Source organism: Heliangelus exortis, chromosome 3, assembly GCF_036169615.1.
Source record: "Heliangelus exortis chromosome 3, bHelExo1.hap1, whole genome shotgun sequence".
NCBI classification, from domain to species: domain Eukaryota; kingdom Metazoa; phylum Chordata; class Aves; order Apodiformes; family Trochilidae; genus Heliangelus; species Heliangelus exortis.
The window spans coordinates 36,314,567-36,322,199 of record NC_092424.1 but is presented as its reverse complement, the minus strand read 5'-3'; the positions used below and the strand labels follow the sequence as shown (position 1 = coordinate 36,322,199).

Genomic DNA, 7,633 nt, shown 5'->3' with positions numbered 1-7,633 from the left:
ACTTGAGGGCTCTATGCATAGGCTCTTCACGCCGCAGAGATGGGTTTCTGCAAACGGTACCCTCTGGGTAAATCAGTATAAATCACCCATGCTTTATAAATTTAAAAAAAAAAAAAAAAAAAAAAAAAAAAAAAAAAAAAAAAAAAAAAAAAGAAGAAGAAGAAAGAGAAAAAGGAAGAAAATAAACGGAGGAAAGTTCCGTGCCCGATGGTGCGAGGCGTAGTCGGAGTGACCCCAGGGGAGGGCGGGCGGCGCTGGGCGCTCCCGGGACCAGAAGTCCCGCCAGAACTTCCCGACATCGGAACCGGGCTCCGACTTGTGCCCAGGCGTGCAACGGGCCGGGGAGGCGGGGGAACGAGCCAGAATCCTCGCAACCCTCCTGCTCCAAGGGTTACCATCTCCCCCCAGGACAGCACAGCACAATCCGCCGCTATCTGCATCTGTGGGTGCATTATCAGGGAGTTTTGCATAATTGCATATTGACTTTACTAAATGGATCCGCATAGCTATTTAAACATCTCTCTCTCCCACCCGCAAACAATTCTCCAGGCAAGAAAAACAAAACAAAAGAAAACAAATAAATTAAAAGAAAAAAAAGGGGGGGGGGGGTGTGCAGCAAAATAGCTTGAAGTTGCTCTCGCTCCATCTTTCAGAAGAGTTTCTGAGGGCACAGGCGGCTCATTTCTAAGAGGTTTTGAGCCGGCTTGGTGAGAGTGAATGAAGGCAAGTAGAGGGGACCTACATTCCCACGTGTGACAGCAGGAATGGGTGCCTGTCGCTCACTTTTCGGATCTTGGAGGCGAGTATGTGGATCTACATGCTGAACCCTTGGATAATTTTTGGCCAGCTATGATGGCTGTGAGAAAAGCCTATGTGAGTATGCGTATGCACACGAACGACTGCGTTAAGAATGACTTAGGGGTAAAAACCCTCCTCGTTAACCATTTTTTTAAGCCTCCCCCGGAGGAGAGCCACTCAAATGCCGGCCTCTTTCTATGCCTCCCCACTCACAGCAGTGCCCTGCAAGCCACATCAGTCCCAATCCGCAGGGCTGGGCTTCACCTCCAAGGAGGATTGCTCATTCCCTGCCTGCCCCGCGGCCTTTGCTATCCCCTCTCCATCCTCCCCACCCGCCTGCTGGAGCACAGGAACCTGCCCTTGCCCTTGAGCCTTGCAGGGGAAGGAGACCTCCTCCCGCACCAAGGCCGGCTCCCGAAAGCAGCTGCTGTGAGAAGCAGAAGCGGGGGTGGGGGCAAAAAAAAAAAAAAAAAAAAAAAAAAAAAAAAAAAAGGCAAAGGAGAGAAGGAGGAGGGTCGGGGAGGGAGGCGGTGAAAGCTGCACTTTCCTCCAAGCAGAGCGAGCATCCCCTCGGAGGGGCCCCAGCTCCAGGAGCTGCCTCCCGAGCCCTGGGCCTCCCACATAGCAGCAGCAGCATCGCCTCCTCCGCAGCCCCGCAGCCACGGTGGGGGCAGCCCCGCATCACGGCTCGGTCCTTGGCTGCTCCCCGCCGGCCTTACGGGGCTGCAGCGTGGGGCTGGTGAGGCGTGCAGGGACCCAGCCAGGCCTGCACGATGGTTTCGGATGGGAAACTCTGAGAGCCGGGGAATTAGGAGCATCCTGTGCGATGGTGTGACACTAATGGTCATTTTCTGTGACTTGTTTCAAGGTTGCATTACAAGATCTGCAGGGATCTGAAGCTGTCCAAGGGAAGCCCGGTCAGAACAACCCACCGAAATGTATCAAGAAAGCGTCTTCATGCTTACCTCAGAGCACTTTTTTTTTACTTTAAGGATGTTTACTTGAGAAGTTGTAATTGCACTTTAAAGAGAATGCTCTCCTGCTCCTACCCTCAACTTAGTCAAGGGACAAGCCAAGGAATCAGACAGGCACCCCTACTCCCCTGACTCTGCAAAGTGAGTATTTTTTAATTGGGACCAAAGAAGCACCTTGTGGAGCAATCAGATCACCTCTCCTCAGCTGCAACATTATTTCCTTGCACTTAGTAGACTTAGATCAATTGCATACTCTGAATTCTGGATAAGATGGCTCTCAGCATACTTTGAAGGGAACTGTGCCACCATTCAACCTTTCAGTTGAAATTTCCAAAGATATTTGCTTCTTCTCTCAACACTGCAGTGGCCACAGTCTATACAAAATTTGGGTCCTAATTCCTGCCAGAGAGAGAAACAAACACAGGCAGTAAGCTACGCTTCAGGGGTTCCCTATCAGCCCAAGTCCTGTTGAAAGTCAACAGGATTAAATGCCTAAGCCACCTTTTGAAAAGGGCTGCACCTTTCTGAAGGTGGATATGCACCATAGTGCACGTAGACACAACTGAAATAGCTTTGACCCTCTTCATCGCGAAGCCAACATGTCAGCAGGTTCTACCCACCCAAGGGATTCTCAGGGAATCTGAGGAACAATGATTTCTTTGCCCCATCCCTCTTCTTCTCTCAAAACATTACTTCTATGCCTTCAAAAAGGAGCAGAACTAAGTCAAGTTTTCCAAGATGCACGTACCCCCACATCACATAAAAGTGAACCATACAGATGCACCAGCCTGGCTGTTGCACTTGAAGTACAGAAGGTTTCAAAGGGACTAGACCAAGAGACCACATGGTGGCATGAGGAACAGAGGTGAGATACTCTGCCTCTTGGGCCTCTGCATGAAGACAATCTATTCCCACCCTGCTCTTCATTAACTCATAAATAGCAGCTTTGGACCTTGCCCAGATCTCTCCCCCCCTGAATATCTTCCTTTAAATTATTTTCCCCATATCATGCTAGATCATATTTCTCCTTTTATGTTCCCAAGTTGAAGTTTATTATAGTTTATTATGGTCGTCTGCATTGCTGATCATTTGTAACCCTTTCTATTATTCTCCTGTTCTTGCTGGTTTTTGAAATGCTTCTTCGGTCCTCTTTTCAAATTTTATGACTGTACTGCTCACCCCATTTTTCCACCAAACCCACTCTTGCTTTTATTCTCACCCCACTTCAGGCTGCTGCTGCTCCTTCTCCTTTGCTGTACACCACCGCAGATTGATTTTTTCCCCCCAGCCTTTTCCACACACACTACACCTCTCTGCTGATGAAGAGACCCCTCACTGGGTTTCCCCAGTGCCAGCCCTGTTGTCCTTGCCATTAGTTTTACATTGCTAGTTATTCTTGCTTCTTTCCGAAGCCTTTGAAGTTGTGTAGAGACAATTTGATTCATTAGTACCCTCAGCCTTGCAGTAACTCTAGCTTCTGCTGCAGTTTCTGTATTAGAAGCACATGTTGGGTCTGTGCTAGGGAAAATCTTCACTGTCTGACTTCCCTACACAGCTCAAATTCTGCTTTAAAAATCTCTGCCTCGCTGAACTCAAGTGGCCGGTGGCTTTCTGTACCTGGGAATGCCACATCCCCCTCCCCCTGTCCCTACTGGGGGGAGCAATATGTGTTCTCTTTCTGAGCGTATCCGGACTGGAAGTTGTATTGACAGCTGCATGTGTTTGCTCTTCTCTTTGCAGTTTTCCAGAAGAGCTGCAGCTATCTCAAATATTTCCTTACTGAGATGTCACTTGGCTTCACACGGGCTGAGATCCTGCTGCTGAGATCCCAGTAGCACTCTTCATTAGATGTCCTTATAGTACCTTCATTGACCCTGTTGGGCTGAGAAGCAGATAACTCCCTTGTTTCTTCTTCTGGTCAGTGGGATGTTGGGCCAGACTCCTCCATTAGGGACAACCTGAAAGGATCTCTTGCCTTCCTGACTTAGGTGGCTCCTCCCAAAGCCATTATTAAAAAAACAACAGTGTGGGCATCAGTGATAGAAAATCTGACTTGACGCTCCCCCCTTGCTTAGTCTTCCTGTGCTGTCCTGTAGCTGGGCTTTGTCTCCACCTCCTTTGATTGCTTCTTCACTGCCCAGTGGGTTTACGTGTCCCTCCAAACACATGATGAGACCATTGGAAAGAGCAACTAACTCTCGGAGGAACTTTACTTCATACATTGAAAACCATAGTGTTCTGATTAGAAGACCTCCAAAGAAAACTCCACCGTGGGACCACTTGTTGGTCTGGGCACGAAGTTTATTCCATTCCCTCTTTCCAGTGCTTTTTCTAAAGCTTCTCTTACCTGCCTGCCTCTTAATATAGATTTTGTTTAGGAAGCCAAGCCTGCCTGCCTCATGTTTTCCCTTGGATCTGTTCCCTGCTCCTAGCCAAAGCTGCCTACAGATTCTGCTTTGAAGTTCTTCTACGACACATTGGCTGCACTCCGTGACTCTTCCCTTGGCTGACGTCACCTTGGGGGTCCCCCTCCAGTGGGCTGAGAGTCACATCGTCTCCACTTGCTTTGATCAAAATGAAATCCATTTACAAGCGCCTGACGAGCTGGCACAAACAGGTCCAGTTTCTAGCCAAAAATAGCCAACACAAAAATACCCCAGCTTTAACTTTGGGTGAGTCCTTAATCTAGTTAAGATTAGGCAAAGGCCAGAAGAAAAAAACATTTAATTTCAGTATTTAAAAAGTTCCTGTTTAGCTCAGATGAATTTCTCATCATCAACTAAGCAAAATCAATGTAAGATTGTCTAAAATCAGTGTTCATACAGAGTCATACTTCCTTATTTTAAAAAGTTAATCTGAAATCACACTTCAGATCACTTTCTTGCTTGGAAAAGGCTTGTCTCTAGAGACCAGATGGGTCCCAAATAAAAATGGTGTTCAGCTTCAGCAGGTCTGGGTGAATATGGCAGAACCAGCTTGATCTCAGTGATGCTGGAAATAAGAATCAATCCCAGCACCCATGGTGATTCAGTCTGCATATCCTTCAAACCCTGATAAAACCTGCGTTTCAATTGCTGTTCCAATGAGCTGAAGCAGGCAGTCTCTGTGTTAGAAAAGTACATTTTTCTTTGTTATTGGATTGTGAGGCTGTGCCTGTGTTTGCTAAGTTGTTTTCCTGAGCAAAACAAGCACAGTAATCACCTAGGACTGAAAATACCTGGTTTCAGTCCAAAAGATTACCATCCACTTTACTAAGTTTCCCCCTTTCAAGTATTTGTAACTATTAAGGACTACATTTCAGCAAATCCTCTCCAAAGGAAAGAGGGTGTTTGCAGTAGGGCAATTTTGTCTGATACATCTTTTCTTTAAAACCCCAAGCCTGACCCCAAGGAGGACAGGTCTGACCTTGGACAAGTTGAAGAAAACACCATTTGAAACAAAATCTTTGAAGCATTAGGGCATTACCTTCTCTATGTGCTCAGCTCTCTGCTTCCCACCCATTTCCCAAACAGTTTGCTCTAGTGTCCTGAATCCATGCATATGCCAGATGTGTGCTGGCACTCACACACATGTGCCAGCTGTGCCCTGGCACACATCCTCCTCCCCACCCATTGCCCCACTGGCTTCTGACCCCCCAGGAGGGGGACAGCCTGAAAATCCCTTTGATATTTTCTTCTTTTGATTGGTTTTCTTCTTTGCTGCTGTGCCTGTAATTCAGTTCTGCTGCCACAGATGGTTAACCCCATAGTGGGAAGCTACAAAACACTCCCCAGGGTTATTTGGTTGCACCACTGCAGCCCCTGGTTTTGATGCTCAGGTGTTTTTTCCCCCTAGGATGCACAGAAATGATTGGTTATTAGATATCTCTGGGATTACTGGCAGAACTGTTACCCTGCCAAAAAGAGGGTGCAGAGTTTCATGACAGGACGAAAGGTCTGGAAGAGGGAGAACTTGAGCTCGGGCATCAGGAGGCATCAGGTAACCAAGCCAGTCCCTTCACTTTTGCAGCCAGTGGGATCTTATTCCCAGGCTGGTTTTATGTTGGCACAGGGAGACAAAAGCAGAATTTACGTCCACCAGTGTGCATTAACTCCTGTCCTGACCAGTACTAATTGTTGCTAATTATGTGGACAGTGTTAATTCTTTTAGCAGCTTTACCGCTGCCCTTAACACTTCTGAAAGTGCCTTTGGGTGAGGTAGCTTACTTTGAAAAGATATTTATGTGGGGAATAAATAGAGAGTAGCTAATATACCATAAATTTACACCATTGGATAGTGGGCTCTAAAGTCTCTAAAACATGGAGGTCCTTAGGCACAAAGACAGACAAACCCTTGAGTAAGAACTACTCAATAGAAAGGGTGGCAGGATCACCTTGTGTGATCTCGGGAAAGTAATTCTGATCTGGCATTCCTCTTCTGTGAAACTGGAAAATAGTATGTCCATAACCCTCCCAGGGGATAATATTTATTTTCTCTGTGTTGCCAATCATTCTCGTTGCTTTTAAAAAATATTCTCCAAACCCTAATTGGTTTTATGTGTTTGCAGTGTAAGACATAAAAGACATAAAACCATCATATTTTTCTATACTGTATTTTCCCCATTGTGTTGTACTGTTACCATGACCACTTTGCTGTGCAGAGGCTCAGCTATTTGCTGAGAGGATGAATTAAGACATCTAAAGTGCTTCAGCATCTTGGCTGAGTGGCACCGCAGAGCTGGAAAGTATCATTAGGCCAAATGGCTCTTTTCTGTGGGAATTAGAAACCCAGATTTTTCAATGAATTAAGGAAAATCAGTTCGTGTTCCTCTGGGCCCCCCATCCTCTAAATATAGGGCAGGAGGCCACAGCTTTGAATCACCAGATTTTCTTCACTCCCTTTGGTCTAGATGTTTCTGTCCTGACTTTGATATTAGGGTCCAGCCTGGGAAGCCACAAGACACTGGATAACCCTGGTACATGTTGGCATCAGCATCTCTGGAGCTCAGCTCAGTATTTCTCCTTCCAGAAGCTGCACAGTCATCATTATGACTCAGCAATATGGTCCTGGATGGTTTCACTGACGTCTCCATCTCCTCCAGCAAGAACGCTGTAAGTTGGGAGGCTTTGCTGTTGGATCCACTCTAATGTCTGGTCCTTTTGCCTGCTGGTGCCCACCAGACTCTGTCAGATCCATGGGGAAGGGCCAATAAAAATATAAATAAATAAAAAGGAAAAGAGCCAGCTGATTCATCCATTAAAGAGAAAAATAGATGCATGAGGATTCTCAGGTCTGGGGAATTTTTCTTAGTGGCAGGTCACAGTGTGCTGGTGTCAGGGGTGGGTTAGTCCTGACAGACAAACTGTGTTTTGAAATGTGCCAGTGAAAGGCTGACTTGGTGCCCTGCCAGGCTGCCCGAGCTGCTGCTCCTCCCCAGGTACACACCAAGCCAGGCTGGCTCTGCCTCCAAGGGGTTCCCATCTCTGGATGAGACCTTTGCCCATGGGTCTCTGTCAGTCTCTCTGGCAGTGGTGACATTTTGTCTGCTTCTCCCATCACCGCTATTTCTTGGCATCCCCAGTTTTCTTGTTTTCCCCAGTTACTGAGCAGATGGTCCAAGAAGATGTGGCAGCACAATGCTGAGAGCTTTCTACTGCAGCTTTGGTGCACCAGTGATCTCTGGGGCTTCTGAAGCCACCTGAGATGATCTTCATATCCATAGTTCCCAAAGGGATCTCTAAGAGATGCTTACCCCCTCCCCATAAAGAAGTAGTAGTTTGAGATACCCTTTCTCCTAGAATCACTCACCACAGTGGAAACACTTATTCCAGCCTTTCCCACTGCTCTTGCAGCAATGCCCCTATTAGGCTTGGGGGTCTCCA

General features: G+C 46.9%; 1 long non-coding RNA gene across 1 annotated transcript; it reads left to right on the top strand.

Moving 5' to 3' along the window:
* The first annotated feature begins 2,191 nt into the window (after positions 1-2,191).
* On the top strand, positions 2,192-7,300 carry LOC139794500 (uncharacterized). Its single transcript, XR_011725152.1, has 3 exons — positions 2,192-2,637; positions 3,513-5,750; positions 6,661-7,300. It is a non-coding gene; the product is annotated as an uncharacterized lncRNA (long non-coding RNA).
* The last annotated feature ends 333 nt before the right edge of the window (positions 7,301-7,633 follow it).